At 35.9% G+C, this 25,099-nt stretch overlaps 1 long non-coding RNA gene across 50 annotated transcripts in view; it reads left to right on the forward strand.

Annotated features, from left to right (window-relative positions):
• The window catches only part of LOC110402005, a 316,902-nt gene that overhangs the window by 125,845 nt on the left and 165,958 nt on the right, over positions 1-25,099 (forward strand). The window contains exon 5 of one of the 50 annotated variants that reach the window (XR_002440782.1): positions 21,858-21,904. The exons of the other annotated variants lie outside the window; for them this stretch is intronic. This is a non-coding gene — a long non-coding RNA (uncharacterized LOC110402005). The remainder of the gene's footprint in view (positions 1-21,857; positions 21,905-25,099) is intronic. 50 annotated transcript variants of the gene reach the window in all.

Genomic DNA, 25,099 nt, shown 5'->3' on the forward strand with positions numbered 1-25,099 from the left:
TGGCTAAAAATGAAATACGGTTAAATGAATTTTTGATAAAGGAATAGGCTAATGAAGCAAGCCTTCTGTTGCTTTGGTGTAGAATTGTCAGCTACATCTAACAGATTAGGAAATTTAAAAAGTGCTAAATAAATGAAAAAAAATGATACAGACACAAACAAATAACAACAACAAAACCAGGAAAACAAAAATCAAGTGTTCGTAAAATTGAAGAAGACAGTAGTAAAACAATGGGAGATAACAAAAACTTGAAACCAAAAGTGTAAAGAAAGATAAGGAAGAAAACCCAGAAGTTAAAACAGGTATTGCAAGGCATAGGAGACATAAAATAATGGCAGTTAAATGAAACTGTTTCAGTAAATCCTTCAAGAATACTATTAGATGAATAGAGACATGAATTGGCAGGTTCCTGAGAGTTGTCCTTCAGATAAAAATCCAAACCTTCAATAGCCATTTTCTGGATCTGCTAGTAAATGGTCTTTTAGGCAGGAGAAAAAGTCTCAAGACTCAGCTCAAGCAGAAGTGTCAAAAATGACCTCCGTATTTCTGACCTTTAGGCTAGCGGAATTTCAGTATTGATGTATTTGTGTAGATTGATGTCCAGGATATTTATCTGAGGCTTCTGTAGTCAAAAGAATTTACCAACCTTATGCAGGAAGGGATTTTGAAACTGTGCTCTCTCCTGTTCCAGTATTTTTTTTTTTATCCTCTCAAAGCTTCCTGTTGTTTCCCTAAAGGTAATTCATGCCTTCCCACCTCATAAGCAGGGGCTTTACAAACATTTCAGAATGCACATTAATTGCCTCAAACTTAATTCCTGTTTAATAGTGTTAAATTCTGCAGCAATCTAAAACTTCATTTCTGAGTTTCAATTGTATCATGTCCTGTGAGTTACATCTTAACATTACTATGCTCCCAGCAGCCCACATGAGCAAATCTCTGCTGTTTCCTAACAGGAAACTTTGATGAAAGAAAGTGGAATGTTTGCCTTACAGGTTTTAATGGAAACTATTTGACTGAAAAGTAATGCGTGATGGTAAAGAATGAAATGCGCAGACTGGCTGTTGAACAGGTGTAGCAGAGGCTATTGGAGGGCAAGTTTTTATCATATTCCTGAGTTTGGAATGTCTCAGCCTACCAGTCTCTGGCCTCTCTGTTGAACTGTCCAAAAAAGATTAGATGTAGAAAGAACAGGGATAAAAAAGAGCTCTTGTGCTTACTTTGAGGTGCAGGGCTGAGAGTCCTCATGGCTTTCAAGTGTTGGGTGAAACATTTTGGGGTCAAAAATAACCAGAAAAATGAGAAGCCTTTCAGGCACAAATGGGACTGCAAAACTTGTAGGCTCTCTTCTTGATGCCTTTGTTTTTGTTTACAAAGCCAGTCCAAAGGATACACAGGATCAGCAAACATACATTAAACAGCTTTAGTAAATGAGCCCTACCTTGGTCTGAGACCAGTGTAGCTGACAAAGACATCTCCACTGATGTCTTTTGATTGACATTTGTGCTTAACTGAGTGCTGTATTGTGTTCATGTTATTTGTGTTCTGAGACACACGACAGCAGCTCACCCAAAACAAGTGATAGTTCTGAGTGTACATAAAGTATTTAATTGATCATGACTGCAGGTGGACCCATGGCAGATCATCTGTAAGCCACTGCAAACATAACAGTATAATACCTTTCTCTCCCATTCACAGTTCCTTTCAGTATGATTTTACCACTCATGCACTTTAAGAGATCAATTGGGGAAGCTGTGTGCTTTTACTGCGGCCTGAAGGCAGGCTTCCCTACCTCTTCACTCCATTAATGGGCTGGCAGTGAACTCTTTTTCACTTTTTTTCCCCAGTAGGAAAGAAAAATGATGCAATTTCATCCACTGCACTGATCATTCTACTCGGAGGGCTGTCTCTTGAGAGATTTTCAATGACTACTGCTGCATTTTAAGGTCATTTCACAAATAAGTGGGTGAATGTAGAATAACCTGTACACTTTCTGACAACTGCCTCTGGCTGAAGCCTGATACAGTGACACCAAACGTGGGTTGTGCTCAGATAATCTGTGCAAAGTCCCATCCCCTCTGTGGTTCAAGGTCTTTTGATATATGATCATTACAAAAAACGTTTTTTGTTATATACTCAAAACATACTACAATGACACATGTTAAATCTCACAAGGTAGAAAGGTGCCGTCTCACCGGAGATTCTCTCAACTGAGTTCCTTTCTCTAGCAGATCTGTGCTAAGACAATCCACCTCAGTCCTAGTTTCACATTTGAGCTGATTTTTTGAAGTTAATCTAGTTACAAAAGTTATGGCAATACACTTTTACTTAATATAGGGTGTCTAGATGCCAGGGTTTTCTTGTCTTTATGTTGATACTCCATGTCATTCTTCATAGAGATATAAATTTGATTTGGATCGTGCCAATCAGAGTGGAAAGAGGCTGATAATAACAAAGGGTCAGTAGAATTCAGCTATTTCATGGTAAATTCTACAAAACAGGAAAGGTGTTGGACTGGAGATTATATTCATAGAATACAGTTCCTCTTGAGATTGCTGGGTGCTAACCATAAAATGAAAGTCCTGCAAGTAATACCAACAGTACATAAAGAATTAAAAACGGAGAGTCAAGTAAGTTATTAATACTACTGGAACAAATAGCAAAAACTGTAGAGGTCAGTAAAGAAAACTGTCTTCATATTGGATGGAAATCCTGACTCCTGAGCATACAATAATTTCTTTTGCTTTTGGTGGTTGGATATAAGGGTAGAGATTTAATGCCATTTAGTGGGATTTGGATCAAGCCCTAAATAAAGTTAGAAGAAATCTTTACTCTTACTTCAGGATGCTTTGCATCAGTTGTTTAATTTCAGTCAAAAAGTACTGCCACACTATTTGAAAAGACATGGAAAGGATAATAAGAAAGGGAGAGACTAGAACTATGCTTTTACCAATTACCTAGAAAATCCAATTAACCAGTGATTTAAAGAAGTGGAAAGCTCTGGAGTTAAATAATTTTATTTCATTCAGTTAACAATGACACATTAGGTTGTTAAGATGAAAATCATTTAAGAATCTAATATGCTTTTTATTATCCGTGGCATTTGATTGTTCATGATAACTTCAGCAGGAAAACCAGTCAATTTTTCTTTCCTCAGATCAAGCTTACAGATTTGTAGTTATTTCAAAATGCTGAAGAGACTGTTTGTAAAAGATAAATTAGAAATTTTTGTTTTACAACTTGAAATTCCTCTTTTTATTTACAATAGAATTGTAAAATCATCTTTGGTAGCTAGGAAAAAATTTAAACTTATGATTTTAAAGAAGTTTGTCCAGTAGCCTGTTCTGTATTTGCCTTTGATCAATCATAATCAGCTTGAATATTCAAGTATTTTCTCCACTATGTCATGTATTGTTCCTGGTTAAGCCCTAAAAATAGCAGGAACAACACTGTTCCATATTTTGCACTTTGACCTCAAAATTTGTTGCATTCACTGATTAAGTACTTGTAATTTCTCCATACCACTTTTGTATCTCCAGACACATTATTTAGTGTCTTCCCAGTTGTGCAAAATGTTGGCATGTAAGTCTTAATCCTGGCTTTTTAACATCAACTTTTATTAGTTAGAAAAAGGAAATGAAAACATAAATATGGAAACAGTATTAAGATATTCAGTTTAGGATATTATGTACTTATTTACTGCAATATAATTCTTGAAAATCACTTCCCTTTAACTTGCCAAGATTAGAATGGATGATTTGGTCATTCTTTTGCAGTAGAAAATGATATCATGAAAATAAGAAAAGAAAAAAAAATCATAGAAGTATAAATGTGAAAGGCTTTCCACTGGAATCTCATATAACAGAATATGACTCTGAAAGGAATGAGATAGAATAAAGGAATACTTTCAGTAAAGATAAGAAAACTTACAAATATTTTTTAGAAGAGCGCCAGTAGAAAACTTTACTGACCACAGGATACGTCATATGCACACTTATTGCAGGAGTGTAAACAAGGAGTATTACTGCCTGGAATAAATGAAGAGTACTCAATGCAGTGTTAGTGTTGTGAAGACTAGTATCAGATCTATTGCATAAATGCGCTACACATGAAACTTACTTTTTGACAACTGAAGTAGAGAGGATGGTAATTTTTTAATTATTATTATTTTGTATAGTTCCATTCACTACCACACTGTAGCTGTCAATCTTGTTTTTGACATTGCTTAAATCTAGTTGCAGTTAAGAAAGAATATGATTTCCAATACACTTAGTAACAGAATCATATGTTCTCTTGCTCAGCCAAGTGTGTACTTGAGGAAAAGAAAGCAGAGAAGTGCCTTTAGCACAAGGACATAGAATGTGTAACCCTATCAAATTGACTATCAATAATTAAGGGCTTTGATGCTTTGAATCATTTAGATAATAAGATTGCTTTGAAGTAAATAAATAACAAATTAGGATTTGTGGCAGTCACAGGTGTTTGGCAAGACCAGCTTGTAATCAACAGCAAAATGAATGCATTTTGCTCTGTGTAATTAGAAAAAAAAAATGAAGTTTATATGCAAATTATAAAGCACTTTACTGAAAGATAACTGGTCAGACAGTTTTTTGTACTATAAACTTTCATTTATAGGGGGAATTTGCAAAGTATCTATTTTCAATGTAATTTCTGTGCAGCTGGTTGAGCTGTGTCAGTCTTCCTAAGAGAGAAATTCGAACACCACTGGTACCATGCCAATCTTGTTAGAACACAGTAAGGACAAAATACACATTTTTAAACTTGTCTCCTTCCATCCCTCTGAAATGACAGGAAACAAAACTCGCTGAAGGTTAGTCAGAATTACTTGGTGCCAGTAAATAAGTGTAGTCCTTGCAGTAAATAAGTAAACGAATAGCCAAACACTAGGAGATAAATTACAAGGAATGACCTGTTAGTAAAGCATTTCAAGTATTTTGTGGACCAGAAGTTAATGTTAAAGAATAGTGAAGGCTTTTCACTAATCTTCTATAGTCAAAGGAAAATTTCCTCATTGGCTGGCATTGCTTTTTGAAGTATTGTCACCTTCAAAAGTCATGAATGGAGATCATGCACGAGGTTGAAACTGCTTGGAGTAGATATGCCAAAGAAAAGATAGAGCCAAGCAGGTTGGCAATGTAATTGGGTTTGCTGTGAATCGACTGGAAGTTTAGTCCAAGTAATTATGACACAGTGGGCTGAAGAGTGTGAAAGCACCAAACTAAATGGAAATTTAGAGACAGGAGCTGATCAAAGTAATCAGAATACGCATGCAGAGAATGGAAAGTCTAATACAGAGAACAGAAGAGACAATGCAAAAAGACATGCTGAAATTGCTTTTTGCAGGGTTTATTTTTTGAAATTATGGCCTAAAAATTGTAATATACTGTGGCTAAGAACCATAGAATTAGCTGACATAACCAAGATTTGACATATTCAATGTTGAATAGTTGCCAATAATCAGTGTTGTTGGAGATATAACGTCTGCCCTGTATTGTATTCAAGTATAGTAAGATATCGTTGTCAATGTAAGCCATCTGAAAGAGAAGTACAAAAGAAATAAACTTTTTCACCTTTGTTCCTCTTATGCCATAAACAGTGAGCAGTAGTTACAAATCAGTGATCTTGAATATATGTATCACATATACAACTTCTATTTGATTCAAGCTTCTTATTCTTTCTTTGTCATTAATGTTACCTTGAATGATTTTTATTAGCAGAATTTTTGTCCTTAAAATAAAGACCCCAATTCTCATGTACTGAAATATTTGTAAATGAGAATGTGTGCAATTTTTCATTGCATTTAAAGTTCTTTGCTTGTTATTAATAAAGTTCACCTATCTTCATTGCTAGTACAGTACATCTGTCTTTCTTCATTCTAGAGCTGACTTATTTCCTGAATTGGATATCATCCATTCACACACTCCTTGTAAAATGTTTCAGAAAATTTTTGCTTGAAAGGATGTGCACTGCCAAAGTGTTGTCTTGAATACTAACGTCATATATCTACTATTTTTTCCTACTTTTCACTGACCTTTGGATTTTATACAGCATCCATTTTCTTGATTAATGTTACAATACCTCACCTTTACAGCTGGTTATGCTCCCTTTCTCCCAGCTAGCTTTTCCTGGAAGTGGATTCTGTCAATTATTTCCCATTGAATTAGGCTCCAACCAGTAACCTTGCTTATCAGTAAAAAGAAATAATTGCATATATAGTGAGCTGTAAGCTTTTGCTTAATTAACATATGCATATTTCATAGTGGAAATAATTAGCTGATTATTTATATCACAATAGGAAAAAATGACCCAGAAAGGCCTAAGGATTCTTACTAAAATTTTTTTGAATATTCATTACTCTTTTAAATCATCTTTGTTGAACTATAAATTATAATGGCATTGTAAAAGCTGTGAATAATTCTTTTTTAATACTCTTATTATTGATCAATTCTTTGACTACATACAATTCTTACTGTGTAATGATTTGTAACCACTCGTATCATTGTAGTGATTAGATGAAATCTTAAACCTACATTTATACAGACATCATTTCTTTTGAGATGGCCAAATTTTAGAGGAGCTGGATGCAATTTGTCCTACTAAAGGGTATGTTTAGTTTCAGTGCCTTTCAGTGCTTTTTTTCCTCACTGCTATCATCCTGTGTTGCTGTCAAGCTGGTTCCATGTTTCAACCTAGCAGTGATTTCATTAGTGAGAGATGAAACAATCAATAAGTACCATCTTTGTCTTTCCTCTCTTCATTAGCTATTTAGACCTTCACAACTGCAAGTAAGAAAACATATCTTCTCTTCCCATAATTACAAATGCTTCTCTACTGGTAGTGATTTCTGGTATGAAATTGTCACTATTTCCTACATGGATGTTTCCTGCATCACTTGTTTATTCTCCTAATGTACTTTGCTAAAAGCTTTTTGAAGAAAGACTCATCTTTGTTTTCTGTGTTTCCTTATTGCTTAGCAGGGGAGGATTTTGATCATGTTTGAAGATCTCAGCCATTATCACAATAAAAAAAAAATTAACTTAATACATAGACACTTAATTAAGTCTCATTCTATCCCATATAGAGGAGTGCAGTACATACCTAAGATAATTTCTTTACAATGCAGTGTCATACGATCTCAAATTCAGTGGTTTAGCACAGAAAGCCTTCACCAAAATCACTACACATTAGGAATTTAGTTTTACAGCTGTGTTTTGAAAATTATGCACAAGACTCCATGGAAAGGGAGGATTTAAAACTATTCTTGAAAATGAAAATTTCCAGCTTTTGCTCAGAAATAGATAGGCATATTATTAGGGAAAAGTAACAATAGCTGTAACACGTTTAGAGATGAATACACCCACAAATACCAGCTTTTGGAAACTGCATTATGTTTGATTATAAGAAACCAGTGAGTTTAAAATTATATATCTTATACTTGTGGCAGACCTCATGTCACAACGTGGAACCATCAAATTATCAATTATTGTATGAAATTATTAATCTTATAGCAAGATAACATGATTTGTATGTCCAGGTTCTAATGTCTAAGTCAATAAATACTCAAAAAGTCTGTCCTGCAAGGTGCTGTACACTCCTTACTATCTTTGTCTCCAGCTGTAGATGAGGACATTTATTGTTACTGAGTGTTAAGCCCAGAAATTGATTGCAAAGGCACGTGCTTTTACTAAAGACAGAAACTAAATTATGATTAGATCGTAGCTCCAAATTACAGAACAATGTGTGAAAATACATAAGCATCAGATGAATTCTTCCTTTTCATCTCACAAACATAAAACCCATTCTTTATCCAATACAGAACATAAAAACAGAGAGTTTGCCAATAAAGATATATTTTAAACATTTTTATTTTATCCATTTGCACTCATCTAGGAAGGTTCATCACTAAAGGGTTCTTTCTAAATAGGAGAAGAACTAAAAACAAACAAACAAAAACCCAAACAAACAAAAAGAGTAAGAAAGAGAGAGAAGTAAACTGTCACTCAGTTTCAATGCCTTACTCAATTCCAAAAGTTTATTTCTTTTATCAAGTGAAGCTGATATGTATAAAATTCTGTGTTGAACAGTGTGGAGATTTCATTTTTCCTTTTTATTTCAGTTTGTGAGTTACGTATACTTTTCAAAGAACTTACAGGTTCTCTATTTGAAAGAGGCAATCATACGCCTGAAGAAAAATAAGAACTTGCTATGGAGTATTTACATTTCTTGTTCATTGAAGAAAAAATAGTAACTATGACACTCACTTGGAAATAAGATAAGATTTTCTTTAAGCAACAGAGTTCTACATATACTCTGTTGAAGAAAAACCTGCAGTCTAGCACAATTCTACTTTAGTAACGAAAAGCCCTTTCAATCTACGCTCAGAGGAGCCTGGACTTCCTTCCGTTTTAATAATGGAGAAATAAATATTCTTTGAGAACTCCGTTCTCATTTTATCTTCTATTCCAGATTTAGTCTCTTAGGCTAAGAGTACCAGGACTGGCTCACAGGAAACTCAGATTTTTTTTTCTCAGCATGGTCACAGACTTTTCTATGAGATTTTAAAACATGCTTTTATTGCATTATTGCTAAAAAAAAAAAAAAAAAAAAAAAAAGATAACATGCTTGACAAATTAATAAATTACTTTGAAATTCTTGGAAGAATGATTTGAATAAATTTTACTGGTTAGTAAATTAGAAACTGTTTCTAATGAAATCAGAATTGAATACAAGAAAGCAATTACAAAGAGTTCTGTCACTTAGCTGACTTAGATGTGAAATGTCTTCTGAAACTGCCGAATCACTTCACTGAGATTACACATAGCAATATTTTACTTTGTAGATAGCCAGTATAAAATATGAATTACTTTTCATCACATCCAACTTTTCTCTATTTTGGCTCTTTTGTTTGGATTGGAATAGGACATGGCTTTGAAGCCTTGATATTTTCTGAACAAATTAAATTCTATATTTTAAATGGTTAAATGTCATTTCCAATTATTATTATGAACCACATTTAATAGTGTAAGAGAAACCTGACATGACACTTGAGAATCAAGTTTGACTCTGGGCCAGAGAGGTGAGACCTTTATTTCCATGATTTGCTTATCTGGTGTGGCCTGATAGTAATTACTGTATCCTTTGGTTTATCAAGAAATTATTCTATTGGTCGCTGTTAGTGGGCAGGGAAGGTACAGAAAAACAGTAAGAGACGTTAATTTCATATAGAGTAAAGCTTATGCCTAGTATAAATAAGTAGAAATTTGTACCAAGTTCTCTCCCCCCAGAAATCTAACACACTTTGATTCCTTGCATCATTTTTTTTCCAGATAAAACATCTGAGACTTTTTTTCTCCTTAATAATTTTTTTCAAGTTTTTAAAAGTACGAAATGTGATTTATAATCCTGAAGCCACATTTAATATGTTTCTGTTTTTGTATAGCTATATATAATTTTGGTTTCTGTTGGCTCACCTAGGCACTTCTAATTTACTCTGAATGGATAGAATGGCTACTTTTCAACTCCATTCCTTCTAAGGCAACCCCAGTGGCAAGCTCCCGTCCACCACTTCTCTGAAAGGATTGTATGAGCAGATGGCTCTGGCTTCAAGAGTCAGCATCTTTGTTTCCTTTATGCTTTCAAGAATATACCCTTCTTTTCTTTGAGGACTGTGTGTGTATGTGCATGGATGGGTGAGTTTTGTTAGCAGATGGGAAGTCACAGGTGGTTTTGCATGGAAACATAATTAAAATGGATTGATTGGTTTAAATGACTAACAAAGATATGGCCTACTCATCCCACCCTGAATGGGGTAGACAGAATGCAGCTCTGTATTCTGGCAACAACTGTGTTGCACTTTTTAAAAGGGAAGTTAATCTGGAGTGAATTCACTTGATGATCCCTGACTCTGAATTCTTCATTAAAATTATTCCTCTATCACCTTGGAATGAGAAAATGAATCATTCACAATCAACAAATTTGCTAGTTTTGTGGTGTTTGTTGTTGTTGTTTGTTTGTTTGCATATTTGTTTGTTTGTTTAAAATGTGTTTTTATATTAGCATTTATGCCAGCCACAGTGTTGCTAGCAGAAAGGACCACTTTCTTGTACTGGACAGAATTGAATCATTTGTGCTTGAGAAGAGAATGCTGATCAAAATCAATTAAGGAGGAAGGAGAGTTATTAAGGATGAAGAGAGTTATTTAATTGCAAATACCATGTATCATAAGCTTTACCATAGTATGAAGGAACACACTGTAGTTGAGAGCAGATACCAATAACGAAAGCTCCTCAGTGTAGTAACTATAGTACTTATAGTACTTATGGTTTATATTTGGTACTAGTTTAAATACCTAAGTTAAAATACCTAAGGGACTCTCATATATGATAATAAAGGAGAGAGAGAGACATGGTCTGATAATTTTGTTAGGAATAGATTTTTTACTTTGAAGGTGAGGAGGCACTGGAAAATGTTGTTCAGAGAGGCTGTTGGCGCCCCATCTCTGAAGGCATTCAAGGCCAGGTTGAATGGGGCCCTGGGCAACCTGATCTGGTGGGTGGCAACCCTGCATACAGCAGGGAGGTTGGAACTAGATGATCTTTAAGGTCCCCTCCAACCTAAGCCATTCTATGATTCTGTGGTGCTATTAATTGATGAGGCACAACTGATAGCCAGCTGGAAGGTCTGCCCACTGTTTGGAGCCCAGATTAAAAGGTCCTTTGACAGGTTCAGGCAAGGGCCAAGTGCAACAGTTCCCATGGGTCAACCCTTGATGAAGCCTGTCTATAGATTTGTCTGCAAGTCCCTTCCTGGTCACAGCTATCCCCAGCAGTGCTCTAAGTTTTGCCTGAGCTCAAGCAGGCAAATCCTCAGGATGCACTCAACATCCTTACAGAGCAGTTGCTCACAGACAGACTGGCTACTGTGGTATAGGATTCAGCATTTTAGACATTTTAACAATCCACTTCCAGCACAATGCAAATAAATTTCTTTGCAATTGCAGGATTGTAGGGATATATAAGGAATAAGTTAGGAGGAGTCGGCTCAGAAAATGTAATTTGTTAAAACACGGTAACTTGGTAATTTGTAATTGCCAATATCTTTCCTAATGATTTTTGACTTTCAAAGTGTTAACCAACTTCTAGCATCACACTGTATTCTAATGAGGAAGACAAGGAAAAGGGGAGTAGCATTAAACACTCCAGATTTATTGCCTAATTTTCTGAGTGTTTTGCAATGTCCAGATTCAACTCATTTCTCCAAGACAATGAGATGTCAACAGATTGATTTTATTTCATTAAAATCTATTATTGTAAATGACCCCTGTGGGACAAATGGGGAGTATATCTTTCTTGGAAAAAAAAATCAAAATTAGTGGGGTATATTTTATATTTTTCATTTCTTTTTCATGTATTGAATATCACGACTTAAGGCTACAGTCTGAAGAAAAAGTTAGTCTAGTGACCCAATCCCATGTGAAAGAATATTTCAGCTATAACTGGAAAAAATAAAAAGAGGTGAAGACAAACTAAATAAATTGTTTCATTTGAATATAAGTCCCTACTCCCAGAAAAAGTGATGAAATCTTTTGATGGAACTATTTCTCAAAAACATGACCCAAATCAGTATTCAGTGAATGTCTTTCAGAATCACAGCTTGTATTTTTGTTTTCAGCCAAACTAAATGTCACAAACTTTCCAAGTCCATATTATACTGAGCTCTGTATAACACTGTGGTTTAATATGTAACACATGTTGGCCTTTGAAAGCTGCTTTTTGTTTAGGGTTTTTTAACTGAAAGGTGCTATCAGTTAGTAGGTACCACAATCCCAGATGTCAGAAGTTCCTGATTTTTACCCAATTTCTGTTGCTAATTTGTTTTGAGACTGAAGTCCTCAGTATTTCAGTATTTTCTATTTCCCTCCTCTAAAATAGGACTGAATTATATTAAATCTATAGTGACGAAATAATGAATGCTTACACAGAGATCTGAGAATATAAAGTGCTCTATAAAAACCCAGGATTATTATTTTGAGTCTGTAATGGAAGAATGCAGCCCTGGAAGGTAACCAACAATGAATTCAAAGCTGAGGGATTAAAACTAATCATTTCAGTGAAAAGAGCAAATTTAGCCAGAGACATGTATGTTGTATGATCACATTTTTACAGACCTCAGAACAATTTATAATGTTTCCATGTTACACAAATTCCATCAAAAGTATATCTACTTTATGCATTAAAAATAAAAACCAAACAAGTCTAAAAGTTCACAAGTACATTGCATAATGCTAATCTATTCCATGGGAAATCATATGAAGTTCTAGACAAGACTTCCATTTCATTTTGTTGTGTGCAAAAAAAAAAAAAAAAAAAAAAAACACTGGCTGTACAGAAACAGCTTAACAGCTTAACTACACTGAACATTGCTGAGCGTTTAGGATATCCAAGGCTGATTCGCTTTCCAACTTTCAATGTATCTTTATTTTTTGGAGTCTCTTTCTTTTCCGTATCATGCATCTTTTTCTGTGGTCAAACACTACTGTGGATCTGTTACGCCACTTTTACATGTTATTGCGATTTTTCAAACACAAGGATTCCAATTTCAGTCTATTGAGACCCCTACAATACTTGTATGGCCAGAAAAATATCATTTGGTTTTAATGAGAGAGAGAGGGAGAGAGAGAGGGAGGGATAGAAGGAAGGAGATTAATATGAGAAACAGAAGTTAACAGCTCAAATCCAATAGTCTTGATGATATACAAGCAAGAAAAGTCTGGAGCTTTAATGTTATTTATCCAGTCATCTGCTATCTAAATTAGAAAGAATAAACTTGAAGCACTGAAGGCCTTATAAACATGTTTTTTTGTTGTTGTTGTTGTTTTTGTTTTTTTTCAGTAGATATCTGAAGCTCATCTAGCCTGAACAGCTCTGAGTAGGGCAGCCCTGTATTTACTGCTCTCAGGAAGTAGTCTTGAGAGGAAGGGATGGCTTTCATTGTGATAAGGCAGCTGTGCAAATTAAGTTTTCCTAATGATACATGTAATTTTGAGTCTCCTGCTGGAATGCTCAATGAAAAACAGATTGAAATTTTGGACTTTCAGAGTGCACTGAGCAAATGAAGTATTTTGACTCTCGGATCAGGGAGTGTGTTGTGTTTGGGATTTCTGGGGCAGCTGGAGGCTGGCTCTTTTCAGAAGCAGGGAGAAGTAAAATATGTGACTGCTGGCATGCAGTGGTGCTCCTAGTTCTTTGCTTTAACATGCTATTATATTTAGTCTTATTTAGATCTGGCAGTAAAAAAAAAGTTCTAGAGGGTACACTGTCATCTGCAGAATAGACATCAGCTCATAATAAAATGTGTCTGTTTTAGGTTAGAATTGTTGGAACCTCAGGAGTGAGATGTGGAGTCCTGAGTTCCTTAAATGGAAGTTTGACAGTGAGTGAATGTCTCAGAGTGGTCACATTCTGTGAGTAGCACAGAGCGGTTAGTGGATTCATGCAACTGCACCCTATGTGAACAAAAAGATGTTAAGATTGTAATTTTGAGGGCCAGAACTTGATTGAGGAGAGTCTTGGCAGTTCGAGCAGGTGAATGTGTATCTCCAGAATCCCATCACTGCCTTACATGCCAGGCATCTTTGTCCTCATAGACACCTTTGCAGTATAAACAGTAATAGCATGAAAGAAAATTAGATTTTTAACAACTTATGTGTTACTAATCTAAACTATGATAGGCAATGTAGATAAGGGAGTTATTCAAAAATGCATGTTTTTTAATCTCAACGCAACATTGTGAAATTGTTATGCTATAGAGAGCAGAAACAGTAGTCTAAATAACTGGTTGGAAATTTCTACCATGCACTGAAATATTTTCACTATACATCTGATAATTAAGTGTTTTGTGAAACAATGGCTTGAACCATGGCTTTCCAGAATACCTGGTGCTATAATCACTAGGATATATAGGAAATTTTATGCCCTTCCTTTCTTACTCTCTTGGGCTCAATTAATTAATATTTATACAAAATGGAAGAACTCTAGGAGAGGTGACTGAAAAAACGTTTTTTTCAGAATAACCTACATGTTTGAACGCATTGGATTCAGTTTGTTTTTTGAAAATGAGGACCAAATATTTTATGACACTAGCATAAAAGAGCTATATTTGAGCTAAATTAAGTGATATCATAGAATCATAGAATCATTACAGTTGGAAAAGACCACTAAGATCATGTAGTCCAACCACAACCCATCCCCACCATGCACACCATAACATGAACCTCACTGCCGCATCTGTGCATCTTGAACATCTCCAGGGACAGTGACCATACCACCTCCCTGGGCAGCCTGTGCCAACACCTTACCACTCTTTCTTAGAAGAAATGTTTCCTAATATCCAACCTGAACCTCCCCTGGTGCAAGTTAAGGCAATTTCCTCCAGTCCTATCACTGTTACTTAGGAGAAGAGTCTGATCCCTATGGCATGTATTTGGACAGCTTCAGGTGTTCTGAGCTTGTTTGACTTTAGAAATTAGTAAGTGTAACTTTCTGTAGCCCCCCTGTCATGCATTCTGTCTGCATGTTTTCCAAACAGACCAGTTACTAGTGAGTTTTCAATTAATTTTTCCAGTGAAGCAGGCAAGTGCAATAGTTTTATGTAAAATGATTTTAAACAAACAAAAAAATATCAACGAACAAACAACCACCACCACCAAAAACAAATGAAATACCCAACAACAACAAAACTCACTGTGAAGAGAAACGGGTATGATCAATAGATAATAATAGAAATATTTGCAGAATCCAGTAGAGAAACTTGAAATACTGAGTAAAAATTGAACTCTAATCACTGTTAGCAATTCTGCAGCATGGCTAACTCAGTTAAGACTTTTTTTTCCCCATGAAACTTAGGCTATAATTAATTCCTAGTGCCAGATTACATGCATGCATAAAGTATAATCTGGCCTATAGCCATTGCAAAGCCATCACAAAATTCTTAGATCACGGCTTATTTGAAAGCAATGCAGTTTTCTGCCTACACATGATCCAGACTCATTGTATTTTTTCAGGTATGTGATGTAGCAAAGCACAGATTCAGAACTTATCATTGATATACAAGCTGTCCTGAAATTCTGAAATCTTAGAAATGCCCATGGGATGATAAAAGGAGTATCCACCCATCTTCAGAACATACTGAAATGGTGACATGTCAAGAAAACAAAATGCTCTTACATTGTTGATTATCCTTAGGGAATGAACAGGATAACTGACAATGAAGACTATATTCTTCTAAAAATACAATCCTTTCTATCCCATGTGTTAAAGGACTTATGGTATTGAATTTGTTTTAGTAGATACTGGTTAAAAATTAGTTTGTTACATCCTATGCACCAGTAGAGCTGGTTGCCACCAGTAATATCTTCTTCTGAATGTTTTATCAAGGTTTCCCATAACCAGATTTGTCAGTGAGTATTGGACACAAAATGAAATTTCCAAGTTCTTCAAAATATTATCTCAGTAAGGATAATTAAAGCATCATCAGGGGACATGTAACAGAGAGCAGTTATTTCTACATCATCATGACATGGGATGTCTTTGAATGTATTAAAAAAAAAAGAAAAAAGGTAGAAAGGTTTATAATATTTTGAATCAATTTTTTCAACTGTCATTTGAGTTCCCAAAATGTATCTTTTTAAAACTCACAAGATGATACAGATTCAAATATGTCTAAATCCAATACAGTAGTTTATCCTTGTCAGGAAAAAGTACATTTTTATTTAGTCAGTGGAGCATTTTCAAGCCTTATGCTGAACTGTCACTTTGTTAGATCTGTAAAGACCACAAGGAAAAGCTCCAAATTGAAGAAAGACCTTTGCACACAGTCCCACCCTATTTCTTCCAGGAAGTGAGAAAACTTAAAAGAACTATCAAATCAAGCTCAGAGTTATGAGGAGGAAAGAAAAAATGATTAAAGATCGAAAAAAATGAAATATGTTCCTGATTAAAAAACCCTAGGACTGACAATAGCTGCTGTAGAATCTGCTGTTGCTGACAACAGTAGCTACAGTACCACCTAAAGGAACAGAATGGCTAAATAATTTGAAAAGAAGTGGCACCCTCACTAATCTTCTACCTCAGAAATACTTCTGAAATGTTGAATACGATACCAGTAATGTCCTCATCCATCAAGAAATCAAATCCTGAATTTCTTTAACCTTTAAATTTCAATCTTCTAATTATATTTTTACCTCTAGCCATTTATTAGATCTGCACATTCCTCAATACTGACTAACAATCCTGGTGATTTGCAGTACCATTCCAAGAAAAGTTTATTTTGTGACTGTTATAGAGGTCTAACTGTGTCGGTTTATTTTACAAGCCCATCCCACTAGTGCTCTTGACGGCACCTAGTAGTTTTAACAATAACCAAATAAGTATCTCCAATCTTTAGGCAGGTTGAATCATATTGTGCCTTCTGTACAAAAAGCTACAGACTTTTGCAACATTATAGAAATTTTGAGGCCAGAAAGTTGCGGATGCTTCTCCCAAGTGTGTTGAGTATCAAGCCTTTCATCAGACAGAGGTTTGTCTCCTGACACTCCTTCATTGGAAATATTCCAGATGAGAAAAAATTCCAGCTCAGAATAATTAAGGATGTCTTGACATCCATGTAAAGGATTAATGGCATATAATTTACTGTGTGTAACTCTCCAGCTCTAATCCTTCATTCATAATAGTAAGGCTTAAAGGAACAACCTTTCTTTTGGTTCATAAACTCCCTGCCAGTTTTCCACAGCTCTGTGTGTGAAGTGGAAAGCACTGGGGACTCACCTATGTTGTGTTTTAACCTGACAGGAAGTTCAGCACCGCACAGTCATTTGCTCACACCTATCTCTAAAATGGGATGGGGGAGAGTGCCGAAAAAAAGCCAAAGGAGAACTTGGGGGTTGAGATAAAAACTATTTACTAAGACAGAAGAAGAAGAGAAAAAGAAAGATAATAGTAATGATAATTATATAGAAACATCTATGTATACAAGACATATATATATATATACACACACATACAAAACAAGTGATGCAGAAGCAATTCCTCTTCACCTGCCAATCAACGCCCAGCCAGTCCCCAAGCAGTGGCTGCCTGCCTGACCAACTTGCCTCAGTTTTTCAAGATTTTTCTGCATGATGGATTATCCCTTTTACCAGTTTAGCTCAGCCGTCCTGTTTCTGTCCCCTCCCAACTCCTTGCGCTCCCTCAGCCCCCCTCACTGGCAGGACAGTATGAGAACCTGAAAAAACTGAAATGTCCTTGGCTCTGTACAGCACTGCTCAGCAACAACTGAAATATTGGTATGTTATCAATATTGTTTTATTCCTAAAGTAAAAACACAGCATCATACCAGGCACTGTGAAGAAAAAATTGACTCTGTCTCAGCTGAAACCAAGGCACCCTACTTCTCTCTTATCTCCTCACAAAACCAGAATGGTACTCCTGATTGCATCTTTCCTCTGGTTTGAACTACCCCTATCAGTGGGAATGCTCCTCTGTGAGCTTGCTCCATTCATCCTTCTACTCCTACACATATATTTCTTCTATGAATTCATGAATGTGGGGGGATGTTTCCTTGCTTCATTCATCCCTGCTGTTGTACCCCTACTACCTTCCAATTCCTTCTCTATGTAATGATGGAAGGGAAGAAATGTAGAAAGTCACTGAAGCAAAGTTGCCTTTCACCTTCTTCCTGTGTGTCAGGGAAAGAGGCATTCACGTTATGTCTGTTGATGGATTTGTATCCCAGATTACTATCTAAAATTTTTCTTTGTGTCACATAGATCACTGCCATGATCAAGGCCTCTCTTTCTCTCCTTCTACATTCAAATTGCTGCTGAGTTTTGGGAAATCACTGCTCTATTTTCATTTCCACAATTGATTCCTAGTGTTTGGAAGCTCACTTCATCTATCTAGAATGCCACAGCATGGCTGAGGAGGATAAGAAATAGAAATGAAGGCAAGTAGGTAGAGCTGAAGGTCAAGAGTACAACCTTATTCTGCCGCCCACTTCTACTGTAAATGACTTGTGAGCACCTCACATGCTCAAGCTGTCATGCCTTCCTGGTATGGCTTCCAGCTCCTTTCTCACTGGCTGTGCTCAGCAGTATCACAGAGAAATATTAGGGAGGTTTAAGCTTGACTGCTTCTGCATATGGTAACCCCATGAAATTAAAAAGACTACAAGCCAAGGTTGACAAGACAAGCTTTTTTCTAAATTGCCTGGAGAATGCACACAGAGCTATGATGTGATACCTGCTGCATTTGCAGAACCTGAACTGTCTCATGGGAAGGTTTGCTGTGGAAGGTGAGGTGTGGTGGGAGCATGTCTGATGGATGTACAGCTGAGTGAACCTGATTCTGGAAAGCAGAGCTGTGCTCAGGAGCACCAACACAAACAATTGGAGCTCCTGGTGGCTGATCCAAAAAGACTGCTCACCCTTTGCCTTCATTGCCTCATAGTTCTTTTGATACCATAGTAAAATGGAAAAGGGACACTAGTATCCGGATTTTCCCTACCTCAAAAAAAAAAGAGAAACTGTCCAGAAACATCTGGAATCTCTGACTTTAGGGATGTTACTGGACAAGGCCTGATTTATTAAATATGTTTTGAGAAGAAAGTTGAACTAGATAACCTTCAGAGGTCCTTTCCAACCTAATTTTCCTATTTCTATGCAGAAAGGTACATTAATTTTATCAACCATTTCACACTGTCAGTGAAAGGTATCTTGGTAACTTTCTGTATGAAAGGAGTAATATGAATGCAATGGATTCTTATTATTGTTAGTATTGTAATTATTACCAGTATTAATCTTGGATGAGGGAAAACTTGTAGTAAATACATAGAACAAGAAGTCCATTTGCTATGCAGAAAGCTGATGCAAATGCAAACCTGTGCAAAAACATAAATAAAAAATATTATTGCTGGAATAACAACATGACAGTAACATGCTGCTGCCAAACTGCCATCTCCATGAATTAATCTTCCATTTCATCTCTGTATTTACCATAGCTGTAGTGTTGGGAATTCATTTACGATTGAATTGAGATCCTTTTACTCTCATTCCTCATGCTGCAACATAATAAACACTTCTAATGCCCAGGTTTCCTCAGTGTGTATATGATTAGGAATCACAGAATTTGTCTTATAGTTGACTGCAGGGAATCAATAGGATCAAACGTCTTTTAAAAGTACTGGAAATCCTACGCCCAACCAATGAATATATTGTCTTGTCACAAGAAATAAATAAATAAGATTCATGAATATCTGCCAGTCTCTGGTGTCTTAGAAATGAAAATTACTGCATTTTCACTTTTATGTTCTCTCCAAATATTGTCCTAGAATAACTCAGTTCTTACTGCATTAGAAAAGCTTTGATTAGCTACTGATACTGACTGGTAAGAAGTATTGTTTCAATCAAACAGAAATAAGAGCTTGGAAATGCTTCTGAAAATAGCGCAGTTTAGTATCAAGAAAAAACTTCCTCTGCCTTGCTTTTGAAAGTCTCTAAAGACTTGTCTTAAGACTTTATTCACCATTTCTGGGATCTAGTGGAATTTCAGAGTCAATTCTCTGAATTCTTCAAGTTCCTTTAAAAGGTGTTAAAAATTTTACTCAATGAGTTGAGCAGTGCAGCAGCTGGACTTGCTGGTTTTCTTCAACGTTATGTTTATCTCTGTCTTTATTTTCCCCAAAATTATATTAGAGTGCCAAGAAATAACATTTTTCTCCTTATCCTACTTATCATGAGTATTGAATATATAATACTTCTTTCCATTTGCTGCCAAAAATAATGAAATTATTGTTTGCTCTCTTTCTCTTTCCTCTGCTTTTCAGAATTCTTTTTGGCATGAACTAATGCTTGTACAATTCAGAAATTAAATTCTGGCATTTGTTTTTGTTTTGTCTTACACATTTATTACCCTGAGTGAAATCATCATTTTAAATAATGAAAATCAAAATGCTTTCTTTAGAAAATGTTAGAATACGTGTTCCCTGGAATTCAGGTGCTTACAAATGATGAGGAAGAAATCCTTATATATCTCCTAAAAAACCCTCTCTCTTGGTGTCTTTGAAAGTAGATAAGAGTCCTCTGTGTCTTGTTAATTAAATCTGATTGGCTGAGGTTCCCAGTAAAATTTAATAATGAAAGGGAGTTTTGATGTAGATTTAGTAGGTGAAATTATGTCTAGAATGAAATTAAGAATTGAGCTGTAATTATTTTTTATAAAAGACCTAGCCAGGCTGTAAGAAGTTACTATCCCTGGACCATATTTAATGTCCCAGCACTCCTTTCTTGACAGATCTGTTCACCTTTGCAGATCCATGGTTCTGTGCTGTCAGAAACAGTTCTGTCAATGAACATGAACAAGTTGCAGTGTTGTTCAGCTGAGTTCAAATGCATGTGTCAATCCAGGAGAGTGGGACGTGAGGTAGAGTAAAGAGTGCTTCCACTAGACGCTCATTTGAACTATTTTGAGATAGGCAGGACTGGACTAGGAGAGGGAAAACAAATGTTAGGTTGCTTTCTCCTCCATTTGTTGCAGACACAAAGTCTGTCTGTGACCCAAATATTGCTAATGTATTTTTAGCTTCTTTACTGTGAGTCAATTACAACTTTTATTTAGTTTTAGTCAGTTAATGTTCCTCAGTGAGTGATTTATATTAGCAACTTCCAATGGCTTGCTTATAAAATACTGCACCTTCCTTTTTCTTAATTTGCTGCTCTAGTCAAGTAGAGCAGAGTCAAATCTTTTGTTATATAGTGTACTTCTGTTTCCTTTTGAAATATCTGAGTTTTCTGAGAAATCTTTTTGTCACTATTCAAAGTTAATTTCTCACTATCATAGAAAAGATCTGGGTGAAGACCCCAAGGTTAAGCATTATGCTTATCTTTACCCCTAGCCTTTAACGTGAATTACTCTCTTGGGAAGATATTTCACTATCTTGATATCTTTCATTTGATTATTTGATTGAAAGAGTTCTGTGGTAGATGAAAATACATGAATGCCCATTACATAGACAATAAGACATCACAGACAGCTCAAATGTCTGTTAATTTCACACAAATATTTTTCTCACCAACTTTCTCCTTCAGAAAAAAGCCACAACACATCAGTCCCCCATACTGAAATAAAATTTCTAACTGAACTCACTTGCAAGGGAAGGCTAAAATTAACATCTGTAAAGGTTTTGGTGTAAAATAAATATTGTCTGAAAGGCAAGTTATTAAGGTAGGTTTGGGACCAGAGAAAGAGAAAAAAAATAAAGAATTAGAGTGAATACCTAGTAGCAACAGGAAAGCTGTTCAAATGCATAGTACAGCATGTTTCTTCCTGTTTCTTTCATAAGCGGAATGGTTTGTCTTATGTACTTTGGGAAAATTCTACTCTATCCCTGCTGTTAATTACTGCTTTAATACACTTAAATTATTTAGAGGGGAGGATGGGTAAGCTGCTTAAAATGATTTCCAAGCAGTTCTTTCAGTTCACATGCTTCTGTCCTCAATCCAAGCTCCACCTCTCCTCTTCATTCTTACTCTCTTCAATATGCATCTTTGCTGAGCATGCAGAAGGAAGAGAGGCTGAGGATTTATAGCACACTTCATTCTTCAGCAAGTTGGAATCAATATTCAGGAAACAAGGCCTCCCCTACCCTGATAACTATAAACCTCCCATCTATCATTGTGCTCCTCAGGGAAACTCACAAATCACTTGGTTACCCCCTCCCAGATTCTTCCCCATTCCTTGTTTAAGCTTAGCAGGGTGCACTGTATCGCTTGTTCTACTTCTTAGGTCTTAGAAATGAGGAAACAAGAAGGACGAAGGAGACCCTTGTTTTGGTGAGTCTGGTAACACTTTAATGTACTTAAAAAGTCTGAATGATTAGCTTGTTACTTGTCTGTATTTCTTTGCAGGAGGTATTTTCAGCTATGAGTGGCTTAGTTCTTAAAGAACTACTTAGCATGCCCTTAAGATCCATTATGTGTGTTAATGTGTTCAAAGCTATCATTTGGTCCCAGTGGCAAATTCCCAGTGTGGTACAACAGCCATTACAGAATTCAAGGCTGTAGATGGACACCTGATAGAAATAATGGGAGGCAGAAACTAAGCCTCCAGGTGAAGAGGGGCTGAAAAATGGCTTCAAAAGGAAGGAATAAACTCCACAATGAATGCTACCTCAGCAATAACAGTCAATCTAAGACATAATCTTAGCAAAGTTTATGAAGTTTAGCAAGCTATTTCTCCTCCCATTTACTGAGAATCTGTAGCTGCAAGCAATCTCTTGATGTCACAGGATAAGGGATCTCTGCAGAAGATGCACTTTTGAGAGGCACTGCTACTCAAGGGAAGCTATCAGAATGCATTCTTGATACAGTCCACCATTCTTCTGACATTCCCTTTTGAGTCTCACTGTATGTGGAACTCTAAGTTTTGTCTCACTCATAGCCCTAACGCTAAATCAAACCCTAAATGCTGGGGCAGGCTGAAATTTTTCTTGAGATCCATTTTCATATCCTCAAAGAAGCAGATGGCTGGAGATAAGTTCTGCTGCAGCTTACTCTTTCTTTTTCGATTCTTTTTGGCCTCACTCCACTTAGAGTTTTAGACTTGTCCCCACTCCACCATTTTTAGAATTTGTCTCTCTGTTTCTCCATTACCTGTAACCTTCCTGTTCCCTGGACAGTGTTTATGGCTTTCAGGAGATAGACTCACTCTTCTTTTCTGGCTGTTACCTAGATTTCATTCAACATTTGTCCGTCATGTTTCTTTGTTCGGTTATTCAGATAGGTATCGAGCATACCAGAGTGTAACACTTACCTAAGAGCCCACATCTGTTTGGCAGTCTTACTTATTTTAATTGCCTGCTTTCTCTCTATCTATTGTATCATGCATTTTCCTGATTGAGATCACCATTGAGTAATGATGTGTTTTAATTTTATGCATTGTCTTTGTCCTTTTATCAAGCATGCATGCAAATTGTGGCCGCAAACATCACTTTTGTTGGTTAAAATCAAATTTGACAGCAGATTACTGTGAGGGTGGATGTAAGGGGATGGCTGTTACTAAAACAGTGAGTGTCACTTGTGGTGTTAATGGACTTAAAAAATATCTATGAATATTTGCACACCCTAATTACAGGGATCAATATTTGATCACCACGCAATTGAATCTCTTGGATGTTAAGTATGGATTTGCTTGTGAAAACGTGGCCCTGATATGATGTCACACTATGGATTCGTGAAGACTTTTTGCTCATATTGAAGTGTTTATATGAGTAACTTACTGGCCTTCCATTTAACTAAAGAAATTTCTTTCCAGTTTTTATGAAGAAGAGTTTGAATCTTTGAACTTTGGAGGACATGATAACAGAAAATACATTAAATAGATCTCATTTTATTCTGTGGAAGCTAACAATTATTAAATTATTCTGGTTGTTGTCTTCTGATTTGAAAATTCAGAGGTAGCAATGCTGTAAGAATATAGCAATATGAAAGGCTTTTCACAAACATATTTTTTTTACTTCTTGGGGCTAAAGGCCTCTTAATTAAGTCCTTATATTCTTTTATCCTATTTACGGAAATTCAGAGACAGTTCTTCAAGTGTAGTGCTGTAGCTCCATGATCTGTCTTGGTCATAAGGATTTCCTTAGTACTTGCAGGTGCCATTATAGAGTGACTTCAGTGCTCTTCTGATTTTGGCTTTGGTCCAGAGACAATTAACGATGAAGCTTTTCTTTCTCTGAAAATCAAAACAGTTATACTTCATTTTGTTAGTTTCTGTAAATGCCTCCTGGCAAAACTCCCTTTAGTCTGTGGTCTGTCTATTTAAGGAAAATGAACTAGTTTTGGCCTAGATTTCTTTTTAAATCCTAGCCTGGAGTATGCACTTTGTTTACATTTTGAGATCTTCCTTATGCAACTACTCAGACATGTAACTCATAGTTACACAATCAAACGTTACTGTTAGAATCAGTTTTTCTGGAGGCTTTTCACCCATCTGACAAATCTGGTTGAATTAATGCAGTTTACTTTATTAGGTTTCTGGAAAATATTACACTTAGCATTTTATTTCTGCAATACATTTCATCAGCTCTAGCAAAGTTCAGAATCTCTCCGACTTTATTATTTGATGCCTGTCTCAGTGAGTCAAAACATGTGTTGGTTATACGAGAGCTGCAAGGTCATGTTGTCCTGAGAGGAGAACTGTGGCTAGCAGGCCAAAGGAATATATCATCCCCTTCTACTTAGAGGCAGTGAGGCCACATCTAGAAAAACATAGCCAGTATTTGGCTGCTTCATTCAAGAAAAATATTGAGAAACTGGACAGAGTCCAGCAGAAGGAACTTTGGGAATATGACAGATAAGGAGGCAACTGTGCTTGTTTTATTTGGCAAAAAGAAGACTAAAGTATATATAGATATCTGAATGTGCGTTACAAATTTGATGGAGACAAATTCTTTTTTGTAGAGTAAGAGGAAGTAGTGCAGATCTTGAACAGAGTCCTTAAAGAGGATGGCAGAGCCTCCATCATTGAGGTTTTTTTATACCTGAATAGTCAAAGCAGTTTTACTATGTCTTTTTCTTGTTATTTTGTTATTGTTATTGTTTTGTTATTATTTTGTTATTGTATACTAATAGTCAAAGATCAGTTTTACTATTAGCAATGTGATTGAGAGGTTGCATTAGAGATTATCAGCATTCCAGCTAGCATTTCTGTGAGCCTGTGGTTTAATCTAATAAGTTTGCTTGGGAGAAATGTATGTTTTAAAATGGATAACAAGTAAGCTATACAAAATAACATCTAAATTGAAGGTCAATTCATTTGTATTCTCTTTAAAATAGTTAGGAGAATTTTTAGGAAAAAAATATGAAATATCAGTGCACTTCTTTGCATTTTGCTGTGCTTACTAGAAATTATTAAAACATTTCAAAAACCAGCCTGAAATTTATAAAAGAAGGCACATTTTCTTCACACATATATACATTCCATCTGTAGTACATCTGAGGTTTAAAGTTAGTGACCTGTAACAAAAA

Source organism: Numida meleagris, chromosome 6, assembly GCF_002078875.1.
Source record: "Numida meleagris isolate 19003 breed g44 Domestic line chromosome 6, NumMel1.0, whole genome shotgun sequence".
NCBI lineage: Eukaryota > Metazoa > Chordata > Aves > Galliformes > Numididae > Numida > Numida meleagris.